Consider the following 14,047-nt stretch of genomic DNA (forward strand, 5'->3'; position numbering starts at 1 on the left):
AGATTTGTATCTGAAATCTGTCACACAAATGCCGAAGCACTTATCCGGGTACTTTGTTCTATGCCAATGGAATCGTTGTAAGATATGTATACATTGGGATTGCCGCTAAGGAGGTTCGCGAGGAATAACCTTCGCAGCCCCAATCTCAACGTCTTCCTGGTGTATTCGGACGTCTATAAAAAAGACCCGCTATTTCCTTATTTCTTGCAGAGTTTCTGTTGCGCGTTACGAGAATTCCCTGCTCGTATCTCTTCGGCTGACTTAGTCATCGTTCTGCAGCCACTGCGGTTTCTCTGCATTTCGTTAGCATTTTATTATGTCCCTCTCGGATATGATGTCGCTTCCGCTTACGCCATCGCCCTTTCAGAGTTAGGTCGAGGGAGACGTTGACTTAATCCTCACACGTATCGCACAAAGACGCACATCCCCCCTCCTTCCCTTCTTTTTACTGACTGGCGCCTCCTTTCTCCGCTACGCTACAGTCTACCTCACTGCTTCGGGAGAATTCTGCCGCACTAATCTCAAAGAACTTTGGAAGGGAAGAAAGCGGCAACATCGAAGCTTTCATCAAAGTCGGGCTGGTCCCTCGACACAACTGTATCAAGATCCTTGGACAACACTCCACAAGGCATGGGAAAATTGGGCTACACTGAAGAAACTCGGGGCAGCAACAGAACAAGTTCTTAGGATGATCAGAAGAACCAGGAACAAACGCCACGGACTTGGTGAAAGGGAGAGTACACGTCTAGCTCAAGACTTCATAGTATCGATTTTCATCAACGGGACGGCGTTCCTGCAACTCACCAAGGGCGAGGTAGAAAACTAAACGTTCAAATTACAAAGGCGTACAAGATAGCCCTGCAGATTCCGAACTCTATATCCGCCATCAGGTTTTCGGAGATCGGAGTTCACGACACAGTGGAAGAGCTGTGGGAAGCTCAGAAGATAGCCCAAATTAAGCGGTTAGACCAAATAACTAGTAAAAAGTGGCTATTGGAGCAGCTAGGTCTCACCGTGCGTGGAAGACAGCCAGAGCTGCTAGAAGATTTTACCCCATACATAATAGCGAAAATTACAATCAGTCGGATACCTAGAAATATGCACCCCCTAAATATTCACCCCCTATATAATATGCACCCCCTATATAATAGAAAAAGAGCCAGGGCCGTGTCGCTGGGGCAGCAACCGGAACACCTTACATGTGGATGCCGCCGGACCTCCACAGGGAAAGATGGTAGCGGCAGTTGCAGCACCAGATGGAAGAGCTGTAAACTAGGCTACCCTAAAGGAGAAAATCGCCACCCACAAGGAAGATTCAGTTATCTCCCTGGCCATCGCTTCCAACCACAGGGAATTGTTTTAACTGATTCACAAGAGGCCTGACTTGAATCAAGGCCGTGTCTGCACACTCACCAAATTGTTTGTAAACACCCACAGGAAAAGCTGCTTATCATCTGGACTCCAGGACACACGGGTCAAAAGGGGAACGAGGCCGCAGATGCCACAGCCCGAGGTCTTCTTATCCTGGTTCGCTTGTACCAATCCCCGTCCTTGGACTCTGCGACCGTAACCTTCACCGAATATTTAATCATATTGAGACTCAAAAGACGTATTTGTGCACCAATGGACAAAAGTCGCACTAACTTACTCTCTGGAGACTACACACAGACACACTACGCACACTGGCTAAGCTACACTCCTGGTACCCGACCCTACATTCCCTCTTTTACCATTCCCTCTTTTCCCTACTTACCACACGGCATCGACGTGCCAGTACACACCAACTATGCACCCGATCACAAACACGTCAATGGAGCAGTGGGAGGCCACCCTGTGCAGCGATGACTCTGCTTGCCAGCGATGGCTGGTATAGAGAGCCGCAGCGTCGTTGAAGGCTATAGTAGAATCCTGGAATTAGGATTGCCTCCTTCTTTTCATTCTATTTTTTTTTACTTTAAAAAGATATTTTCAATCGAATTCGGGTGGGAGCGACGTTCATCATCACCGCCCAAATGTAAGGGTATTCGTATGAATTTGGCGTTTAGTCTGGCAGGAGATATGGCGTGTACACCTTGTGACGCAAACACTTAAGAATACCTTGTGAGGCCCCGAAAATGCTTACGTGATAAAAAAGATGGCAAGGCCAGTAGCTAGTTTTGTGTGTGTTTGTTGTGCTTTGGAAATTATAGACTGGTTTTAAGTCCGAGCAGAGAAGATAGACATTTCCGCATGTAGACGAAAGAAACAAGCTTGTCACGATCTCAATCCTAATCTTTGACCTGGATATTTATTACTACGGTTCTTGCTTGTGGACGTCGATAACGGTCTGTTTATCGCACCCTTATTGTTTGTTCTTTGCGGGTAAAGGCACGACACTTCCAGTTTCCTTTTTACCGTTCCGCGGTATCCACCAGCCACTGCTGACCGATGGCCTGGTCTAATCAGGCGTTTACGCCAAATGTTTAAGTAACAATCTTTATGTTGAGATGTCTTAAGATACACCTTACTATTTTAAGTTATCTGTTGGGGCCCAATATCTCTTTATAGCAGAGCCGTGGTGTAAAGCACTCAAATAGGGGGTGTTATTAAGTCCAGCCTTTCTTGTCTGATGGTGTCCGTTCTTTTCCCCTTATCCGTAACCTGAAACTTTTCCTATAATTAAATCTGCTTTCGTAGCCCCTGCCAGATTTCGCACTGCATGTGATCAAATCTTAACTGGGGAAGCAGAATAATACAAGACGACGAGAAGAAAACTGCCCCGTGTTCCTCATGATATTATTTCCTTATCTTCTTCCCCTCACCAATTTAAACCTTAAACCCATCATCCTTAACGACACGCCTATTCCATCACCTGCCAGGGAGTCTGAAGGAAAAGAACAGCGGAGGGCTCAGGGCACGTCCTTGAGGCACTCTGTGTGCCCCTATTACTGGCCAGTGCCTGTTCCACTCGCCGTCTTCTCTGCTACACCTGAGGGCAACCAAAAAACGTGAATCGTATAGCGGTCAGAAATACTATAGCAACTTAGTGTAAAAACAGCATCAAATTTGTTTTTCTAGTCTCATGAAAATACGGCCGCTAAACATGTCGAAATCCAACTTACGTACTTAACTTACATCCAGCATAAAAGACAGGGATGCCCGGCATAGACTACAGGGGTAGTGACGCTTTCTAGTTTATGCTATCGTTTAGAACGGATGTATTCAATAGCAGTGCAATGACAGCTGCAGTGACAAATCGCCCAACTCTAATGACAAATAACCCTGCCGTGCCATCTTGATATATGACACTTTGTCCTGTATGTCCACAGGAGACTTGCAGAACAACGTACGAGAGATTGTGTTTATGCCATCGCGAATATCAAGAGGCGTAAACTAAGGCTCAAGCCGCGTTATATTTATGTGGGAATGTTGAAACGTTATATTTTTACTACTTTCGGCCCACTATTCGCGGATATAGCCCAATGAACAACCACGCTTTCCTTTAGCCCTAACAACGAAAACAGCGACTGAATCCCACTCATGCCGTAAAGACCTCCAGCTACCTTCTTATTCGTGGGACGTTTCGTAGTGCACTTCGCTGCAACTCCCCGTTACCCGCAAGGAACAAGGGGAAATAATACTTGCTAACGTGCCGTGTCCCGAGACAGCTTCGAAATTTCCGATCTCGAGATCTAGTTATAAAAAAAATAGCTCCGAAACATGATTTACAACGGAAGAATGAGCTTCTAAGGAACAGAAAACGAAAGGGAAGGAAAGAGAAGAAGAAAAAAAGAGCGGAACGGGCGCGCTTGACATGCGAGCAAGTCCAATTTCCGTTCCTTGACGGCGGCCGTCATTGTCTCCGGCTCCTTTCTCGCGGCGCGCTTGTTGCGTTTCGTCGATAGCGCTCGCTTTGTGCTGCCGCACATTTCAAGAACGACCGGGCAACTTGTTTGACGTTTGCCAATACCCACTTGCGTGCGAACAAAGGGGAGACGTGCCTATGGCGTCTGCCGCCGCTCCGCGCCGGCGTGTAGGGCCGCGACCGCGCCGCTAGTCTTCTCCTCTCTGAAGGTGTCCGTCGCTCGTGGAAGGAGCGCTGTACAAGTGAACAAGAGACAGCCAACTTTCTCGCTCTTGCGCCCGCCCTGTTGCCGGTGTCCGAGAATCCCCTTGTCTCCGACTGATGTTTGCTCGATCCCCAGTGCTGGGGTGCGAGCAACACGCATGGTCTTCACGGGGCATTCGGCTCTGCATTAAGCGGTGAGAACGAGGTCTCGCGCGCGTCTGTTCCACCTGCCCTTATCTGTGTGCACATACGAAGGGCCTATGGAGCCAGCAGCACGCGTAGCGCTCACATCGTTCCGTATAAGCGTGTGCAAACTTCGCCGCCAGGTTTGCCGACCGCTCTAACGAGGCCCTTGCAGGTCGTTGCAGACGCGGAGGGCTTGAGTGATGAATCAACTTGTGCGGTGATCGGCAGTACACGCTTCGTAGTATATGCGTGAAGGCTTCCGGGGAGAACAGTATTACCACGGTGCTTTTGCGCACATCATGTACAATAGAACCGGGGGTGTCGAAGAGCAATGGGATGTCAGTTAAATTCAGACCGACACCGAGAGGTAGTTGCATATTCCTCCAGTTCGGTCTAAACGCGGTTAGAGAAGGGCATGGTTAACGGGCGCCTCAGAAGCCCAGGAACTGGGTCAAGAATCGATTCAGAGTTGATGCCTTCGGGGTGCCACCGCGGTCGTCCTTTAGAATTGGATTTTTTGGTTTCAACTTACTTTGAAGTTCGTGCTATTACCGTGCTCTTTTATTTCTGTTCATCACCTTTCCGTCCATGCACGCTTTGTCACAACAGCAGACCCATCGTTAAGCACCTTTATATGGGAATGCGACAAGCTGGATGAAGAACGGAGGTGGAGACACACTGGTTCGCGCATACGAATAGTGGATTAAGTCACAGCAAAACCAAAAGGAAACGTACATGTCCCTCTGGTCTTTCGCGAAAGATGCCAACCTTATTCAGTGGACTTGAGATGGTCCGTGTGCGGGGTGGAAATAAAGACACCCCCAAGTCGATCCTCTTGGAAAGTTACTTTCCCCCAAATGACCTTCACTATGTGGTCCGTGTGCGGGGCGGATGTGTGAAATGAACCCATGCCACTTGCGAACATTTTTTCCCCCTGTTCTCCTCTTCCTGTTCCCCAACATAAGGCGATCGACCCCTCCTGTATGAATAAATTCACTCATTCATTCATTCTTGTTCTCTGGATACCAAAGCCTAATCAAGCCCATCGTTCCCCCCATTATTAATTTTTCTTCACTGCAACGTCTACAGCCGTTGAGGGAAGCCAGAGAGACGAGAAGCAGCCTAAACGAAAGCGGTAGTGGAAATGTTTATTCTGTGATTTAAGTTTGTTGTAGGCGTGCGCATGAGATATGGTGCGGACTGTAGACTGTAACGATGAATGAACTCCCATTGCGGTATACGGAGAGGAACGGGATGGTGGTGGGCGCACACAACACGCCTTACGTTATTATTTTTTTTTTGTATGTTGAAGGTTACACAAAGTCACCTCTTTTGCTTGGGTTGCGCAAGAAGTGCCCAGACTTTTGCTCCCGGCAGTACGTTGCTCGCAGTTAATCAGTTATTCGCTTATTTGTGCACACTCAGCTCAATTAACCGAGTGCGTGGCCACCATCCAAAAGTTGGTTACACCATTGCCTACGGCAATTAAACAACCACAAAACACAGCTTAAGGTGCAGATCCTCCACTCTGCCATTTTCAAAGTCAAATGGTTGGAAAAACGTGTTGAGCATCAAAAGTGCCACTGGCGGAGCTCGAACAGGACACGAAAGGAGAAGAAGACTCAAGCGTTCGTAATGTCTGCGCATCGCCTTGGGCTCTTAAATCATCACTTAATTATCTCTTAACGAACGTAGCATAAAGCGTCGAGACTGTCGAAAGAAAGCTATAGCGACTCTTCGAGAAACACGTCTAGCTCACCGACACGTACGGTGCAAGTACGCGCTTTTAGAGAAAGTGTACTATCTGCTTAGCGAGATTGAAAATGCGGCGGTCCTGCAGAGCGGCCCAACGAAATGTCGCACTGCGCATCCTTCATACCCGTGCGCGCTGGGGCGCGCTGGAATAAACTTGCCCTGCATGCATAGGCCGAGACTGTCAGCTGCACGCTGGGAGCGTTTGGGAATGCGGATAATCGGCCAAGGGGAAGAGATTCGCAGGCGTGATTGTTCGCTGCGACGTTGGTGGGCTTCGAGGCAGTCGTGCCACCTCTCCGGCTGTTTTTGTTTTTGGGCTCCCGGTGAGGCGTGAAGGCCAGCCCAGCGGGCGAGGAAGCCCGTTTTTATAGGCACGCGATTGCGCCCTGCGACGCGTGCGTACATGTGCCGAGGGGATCAGCTCGGAGCGGGATTCGTCGGTGGGCGATTGAAATTCCGAAATCGCACGGCCGCGTGGACCAGTTAGGCCGCGCCCTTTCCGTCCTTCTCATGCCGCCCTTTTCGAGGCGATTGCGAGCAATGCCTGAAATAGCAAGATCTTTAGTTCCAATTGCATAACCGAATGAAGAGACCTTGTCCGAAGGCACTGTCCTTGTTCAGTAAAGCGACCATTTATTGGCCTACTGAGATGAGGAAAAGATGTACCGACATGTTACTCAGTCTCGATAGGCGTCAGCGTTACGTAAATGCAGACATGAGAGTGAGAAGGCGCAAGTGCCACCAACAACCGCAGTGTAAGGAAACACGTACAGACTGATTCTACACGGACAAATTTTTTTTCCGTCTGAAGTATTGTAAGTTATATCAAATGGAATCGAATATTATATATCAGTTATATCAAATGAGTTATATCAAATGGAAAATAAGTTATATCAAATGGAAAATAAGTTATATCAAATGGAAAAGTGTTGATCCATGCACATTTCTCAAAATCCTTCCGCATGTCCAAATTCCAAATTATTTCCTTGACAGCGCTGTTCTTGATTTCACCCCGCTTTACAAATGATTTGGTGTCCATATTACTAACAGCATATATCTTAGAAACATGCTAGCTTCGTCAAATGTAAAGCAAACAGGGATCTGGGATTCGTGCAAATATATTTTAATGGCCGTTGTGATGCTATATAGGTACTTTACGCTATACACATTCGTTCGCATTTTGAATGTGGGTCATCCATATGGGACCCTGGAAATATTACTTTAGTTCCTGAACTTGAGCGCCTAGCATTTCAAAACGCGCTTTTCAGGCTGCGGCAATTACCGCAATACCCCGGAAATTTGTTACCTCTAAATTTAAAACTTTTTTTCGGTCTTTGCTGCTGTGGAAGGACCAAAAAAAGCGAGCTTATAGCACGCCCTCAGTGTGGGTGAAACTGGCTGCTCCATCCTCCATGCCTAGCTATCAACGAATGCGTTGCCGTTCAGTCACGCGCAAGCGAAGTGGCTTTTTTTTCCTCCTGCTATCGTCGGCGTTTCCTCAAATTGGGGAAACACAGACAGAAGCGTCCATACAGGTACCGGCTGGTATTGTACTTTCGTAGTTTTGAACCCCGAAAAGAATATGTGACCAGAGGCTCTGAGCAAACTTGACGAATGCGTGGCTTTGTTGAATGTGGACACAACGGCAGCCGCTCGCTGACAAGTTGTTCAGGATCGTAGGGTACTCTGCTTCCGCGGCGCCCGGCTCGTATAGCACCTCTTAAGTTCGGGTACAGTTGCCGTTCTTATAAAATCCAACAGAGTGAGAACAGCCTGCATATCTATATTTTTCCGTACAGCGTTCTGATCTTATCTGTACGTCCCTCGACTAACATGTAGGAACAAATCCTAAACAAAAATGTGCGTGCGCACGGATGCTTCCTGGTCCGCGTTAACTTTGCTTCTCTACGCGCCAGCGCACTGAATGTGTTAAGCAACAAGCAACAACAAATGTGTTAAATAACAAACCAATAAATAAACGAAACAGTTATCGTTACACGAGGCTAAAACATATTGGCAGCTTTCAAACATACCACTGAAATAAATCAACGGCTATATGTATACATGTTTCCTCACCCGTCCACTCTGTCACAATGTTGTTAGCAGTCTGGGATATTGTTATCAGTTATCACCGCCTAGTAAACCAGCTAACCAAATCGATCCTGAAGTGACGTGAAAATTTTAGGGCGCAGCCCTTTGGCGGCCGTCTCTGGGCTGAGCCGTGTCGTCGTCGTAACCGAGTGAACGATGGCAAGACGGAATAGTGAAAATACCGAATGAACGATGGCAAGATCGAATAGTGAAAGAAAGCAAAGGTGGAGAATGTCGCGAAATTGTGAGGGGAGGGTGGTTCGCCGTGGCGGCGCGAGCGCTCTCCGAAAGTGTGTGGGGAAGAGGGGGGGAAGTATCGTGTGCTCGCACGAGACGCTCGTCTGCGTGACGCTGGCGAAAACGTGAAGGGGGCGTGCGTGTGACGATGGTGTGCGTTCCCTGCCTAAGACGCGGGTCGAGGTCCCTTCCCGAGACGCACTTCGCGTCGCCGACGCAGAGGGTCATCATCGCTGCCGTCGAGAGAACCCACGAGTGAGTGCTGCCTCGGCGCACTGCTGCTGCGCCCAAATATTGCATTAGGGAGTACCGTAATCGCCAGCTAATTTTTTTCACGTGTGTACGAACCAAAGAATAACTGCTGTACTGGAAGCGAGTTATTTGTTCCCGAGGCAACCTGTTAATAACAAGTAAGACTGCAGGCTTAAAATCTTAGCGGCGGACGAACCACTGAGAAGCGCTATGACTAGCGTGAATGGCCTTCAGCCCATATTGTATAGCCCAACCACTGGTGTATGCAGGGGGAGGTAGAGAGACCTCTAGCCTCCCTCACCCCTTGCCCCTCGCCCCCCGCCGAATTTTTTTCCGGGGAAGGGGGAAGGGTGGGGGGGGGTGGGGGGGGGGGTAGACGACAATAACTCGGCCTCAAATAATGACAACGGATAATTAATTTTATGTGGATGAACCACGCACCAACCACATACGGCTGCGTTGTATGTTCCCACCACGAAGTTCAGCCATATTCCAATTGCAGTAATGAAAAAGATGAACGATACTACCGGAGTTAAGGGGAGCGCGACGTCATCCCGCAGTCCGTACATTTAATTTGCGTCAATTCCTTCCTTTGGCTTTTTTTTCGTTTTCTTAATTGGTTTTTTTACTCTTCCTTCTTTCATGTTTTCTCTTTCCATTTTTTTGTCTACACCCCCCCCCCCTAAATGAAATCGTGCGTACTCCACTGAGCCCAGCCATTAAAAAGTATTCTCTGTCGCAAGACCGGCATAAACAAAATGGCGGCATGTTTTTGCAACTTCAAAGCGAGTAATGATTTTCGAGTAAGTGTTGTTAATAGCGTTTTAGAGCACTTTAGACTGAGCGTATTTCCTGAAAGCGAAATGGAGAAGATCAGCGATAGGAAACCGCAAGTACTACAGATGAATATTACTAAGAAATATTGGCATCTTAACAAGGGCGTATCCGTCGTATTCCTCGAAGAAACTAATAAAGTCACTTATATGACTTGTCACCTTTCAACCCCAATCAGACTTCCCTCGAAAGCTGTGCATTTGTTCCACTGCGCTATTACAATAAAATTAGGACACGGAAATTAGGAGCCACTCCTCTGTGAACTGGATGACCGACGGTGCAGTGTAAAATACACATCACACACATGGTTATAGTAGCAGTAGTAGCCGTTTAATATGGAACACGAGGACCCGTGGTCCAAGTAACGGAAGTGGGTGATTAGTAACGGGGGTTGGGATTAGTACACAGTCAAAAGCTGATACCTAGGATGTTCTCCATGGAAACCGTAAATTAGGATGTGGAAATTTTTTTTTTCATCATTTGGTAACGCTAATGACTATGGTTTAGTGATTACTTAACAAAACTTGGAAGGAATAAAGTGTTATCCCAGAAGGAAGCATGGGGCTGCAGTATGCTTCCCTCCTGCAGTAGAAGTCCGTATTCACAGCCACGGGCATACTGCAACGCTTACAACTTCGCTTTGAGCGAACGGATTACGACAAATAAACGAAACTCTGGGTAGTGGTAGGGACGCCGTAGCGTCCAATTGTAATGCAAGTTTTGTAAGAAACGTTTTGACAATATAATAACTGCAGCCGATTTCTGTGGCCACATTTCCTACGTAGATTCCCATGTACTGGCAGCAGACGAGAATCACGTAAGGTTCAGGACATCACTATGGACTAACTACGACAACTACACAAAACTCAAGGTAATTATCTTCTTAGCGGCCAATTGTAACATCATTGTTATGGGTGAAATTCCGTCAAAACACCCGCTCCGGTGGCTCAGTGGCTATGGCGTTGTGCTGCTGAACCGGGTCGGTGGTTCGATTCCCGACCGCGGCGGCCGCTTTTTTGATAGAGGCGAAAAGCAAAAACGCCCGTGTGGTCGAGATTTCGGGGCACGTTAAAGATCACCAGGTGGTCCAAAATAATCTGGAGCCCTCCACTACGGCGTGCCTCATAACCTCTGTAGTTTCGGCGCGTTAAACACCCCACAGTCAATCAAAATTCTGACAAAACGAGAGTTGTAGCTGTTTTATGCTGAGCATTCGTGACAAAGTTGGCTTTGCCGCAAGGCCTTTTGCCACACCATTTTGTTAACACAGAAAAAACATCCACGGGACCGTAGCGGCAAACAGCTTCGCTGTAAAATTCAGGGGGTCTTCCCGAGGTGACGCGACGTATCTGCTGTCGGCCTATGTACAGGTGTGCGGTTAGGGACTCCCCAAGGTAAAAATTCCGTGCCGTACCATCACACACATAAATGCTGGCCTCACTTCGGTACCTTAATCTGTATTGCCATGGAGTGCGTGTTTACTCAGCCCTCCCACTTTTATCCATCCCATCCTCCCCATGAACAGTGGGAGAACCCGACGACCAGCGCCGACTTCGACGCCAAGCAACTGCTGACCTCAAGGGTTGAGACCGAACCGTAGTTGCATGGTCGTTTGGACTAAGGGACCACACATCCACTTTATCTGACTCAAATAAAAGTCTTTCACCAACGAATGTTTGTTTGTTTGTTTGTTCGTGTGTATGTGTGTGTGTGTGTGTTTGTTTGTTTGTTTCTTGGGGGTGTCATATAATAGCCACACACCCTGAAGGGCACGAGTGAACACTCCGTGCCATGGGAAAACTTTACATGGACCATCTTCCCTTATTCTTGCTATCCTTATCCTACTATCTTGAATAAGTGATTTTTTTTTCACTTCATTACGACAACCGACGTTCGTGGTTGCACTAATAAAATTGAAGATCCACTTGTGCATTTTAAAGACTGCGTGAGCATCTCGTTCCTCTCCCTCGCGAACTTGAGACTCGACAGGATGCGCACACCTTGAAGTCAGCAATGAGACGTTTCTGGCACGTCCCTCGTACAGTGAGTGTGCTGACCATGCTTAGCACCCTGCATGAGCGGTCACGATTGCTCGCTTTAGCTGCCGCATTGGCTGCATTTCACTCCTTTTGTTTCCCACCAGTAAGGCATTACGTCAGCGTCATTCCCATTACGAATTTCTTTTTTGATGCCCTGCACTTCAGGCTGCAAACTCAATTCTACAATGCGTGAAAGCGGTGGCGGGACGATGGGACCCTTTGGGACTCCTCACGACCGGACCTGCGCGTCGGCAGGGGCAGGAGCCGAATCGCACTTCGACTGACGTCATCCTGGCAACGTCGCCCTCGGCAGCCTCGAAGGCAGCTCTCTCAGCAGTATCGTTGTGCGCTTTTAAGTGCAATGTTAAGTGCAATGCACTTTATAAGCGACCCCAAACCATCCACCGCCGGCGTCGGCGGCGGCGGCGTCGGCGTCCGCAGTGCTCCTCTATAAAGAAACAGCATCCGGCGCCAGGTTTCGTTCCGCGGACTTTGCGGCCGCAGCGCGACGCTCTACCGACCAAGCCACGGACGCGACGTGATATCAGCGTTAGTGACGCGCCTTATATCTTTAACGCATTCAAACTACGTCGTCAGCGGCGTGCGTTGGCGACTCAGCGGCGTTATAGCGGCTTGATAACTGCGTGGTGTACACGTGATACTACAAACCCGATGGAAGAGATGGAAGAGAAGGCGGCGAGGCGGTGGGCTGCGGGGGCCGAGCGCAAGCGCCGCAAGCGGGCCGACAAGCGTGCATTCGCACTTTCACATTCTCCCCCTCGGGGAAATGCGGGGGAATTTTTTTGTATCTCGCTCTCGTTCAGAGCGACGCGGATCGACGCGAAAAGTTGGCCGACTCGCAATAAAACGACGATATCGATATCAAGAGCAAGCAGCCCGACAAGGACATATTTGAGTCTCTATCATAACATTGTCGACATATAAGGCAGTGCCACGTCTGTTGAACACTCATTTAATCTCGCCCCATAAATTGGGGTTGTCATTTTCAAATCCCGATCTGTCTGATCGGTTTTTTTTTCTTACTGTATTTGCTCTCTGGAACGCTGTTCGTGTATTCCGCATATGCATCCCTCTATGAACAGGGTTTACCGGAAAATCAGAGCTCGTGTTACATTTTGTTACTGCGCTTCGTCCCAGCCTTCGCACTGATTTAATTCGTAGTATTCAATTAAAGGGACACTGAAGTGATATGTAAACATTGCGGGATTACTTGCGCAAATTGTAGTCCGGAGTCCCCAGCCCATGTTTCGACCACCCTGGGCGCGTTTACGCGATTTTATTTAGTAGAAAAATTAATTCGAAAATGCTGTCCTCCTCTCTTTGAGCTCGCCCATTTTCTTCGGCGTTTTCGTGTGACGTCAGGAGGGGATAAGCTGGCAGTTGGCTGCGCGACTGCACGGCTCCCCGGCCTTCAGACAGAGTCAGTCGGCCCAGCGTTTCGTCCGCCGGCCGCCGACGGGTCGTCGCAATTCGTTCGCTCAGTTGAAACGAAGCCAGGACACGTTTGTGAATGATAGAATTTGCCTTTCTTTACTTGGTTAGTTTGTACACTGTATCTAGCTCCAAGTGAAGGTCGCTTCACACAAGCGCTGCACAAGCGCACATGCGACGCTTCGCTGACTGGTATGCCAGTAGGAAAATATAAGGCCTCTTGAAGGCGGGAGAAGAGTCAGCGAAGTCAATATAGGTACTAAGGAAATAAAATCAACTGATATTTTTACCATACAGCGTAAAACTAGGGTGCGGGAAGCACTTTTTTGCGCTGGGCGAACAAGCGCAGCGGTCAGCAGCACGACTACGCATCTGCGAACGCTTTTCCGTCTACGAAATGCAATTGCTAGACGTGAGCTATTGTGGAAACTCGGGCGACGCTTACTACACGAGCGCAATACAACAAATAGTCACCTAAGCTGCTTGAAATGCCAAAACTAAAGAAAAGCGTAAACTAGTTGTACAATATATACCCTATATTACCAATACCAGCGTAGCCCGCTCCGTGGCCGAGCGGTCTGGGTTGCTAGGTATGCCACCGCAAGCGAGTATTTTGCTAGTCACGAGTTCGAATCCCCACGGGTACGTGCTTTTTTTTTTTTGTAAGTTAACTTTTTCGTTTTCCGCCGATGTTTTCTATATTGCGTTCACCTTTTTTTGGGCCGCAACGTTCATGGCTCCACGAACTAGTTCACAAAACGCGCGCAGGCTGGAACTGGCGCGCTAGCGAGTTCTCGTTAGCGTGCTGTTGCCATAAGCACCGACTGCTTGCAGGCAGTGGGCACAGGCAAGAATGAACAGACCCTTGGCCTGGTGCGAACACGCTTTTTACGACACAGGCATGAGGGAGGCAAGCTCCAAATATGGGGGAAAAGCGCATGATATTTGGGCGTCTGCGGGTACGCGGAGGGCGTCCATGCACTGCGTAGGCCTCGGCTAGTGAATGCTACGATTCCAAGCCGTCCTGGGAGGCTTATCTTTATGCATTTTCACAGCTGACAACATGGCAGAAGCGCGGTACGATGATTACTGAGTTATTGATTATGCCCATCCAACAACGCCACCAGTTGTGTTTTACAGAACCGAAACCGAA

At 48.5% G+C, this 14,047-nt stretch overlaps 1 long non-coding RNA gene across 4 annotated transcripts in view; it reads left to right on the plus strand.

Moving 5' to 3' along the window:
- LOC144178881 (uncharacterized) overlaps positions 1-14,047 on the plus strand; it is a 559,382-nt gene that overhangs the window by 201,930 nt on the left and 343,405 nt on the right. The window lies entirely within an intron of this gene.

Source organism: Haemaphysalis longicornis, unplaced genomic scaffold (assembly GCF_048455015.1).
Source record: "Haemaphysalis longicornis isolate Haplotype H1 unplaced genomic scaffold, Haemaphysalis longicornis Haplotype H1 scaffold_4, whole genome shotgun sequence".
Taxonomy (NCBI): Eukaryota; Metazoa; Arthropoda; class Arachnida; order Ixodida; family Ixodidae; genus Haemaphysalis; species Haemaphysalis longicornis.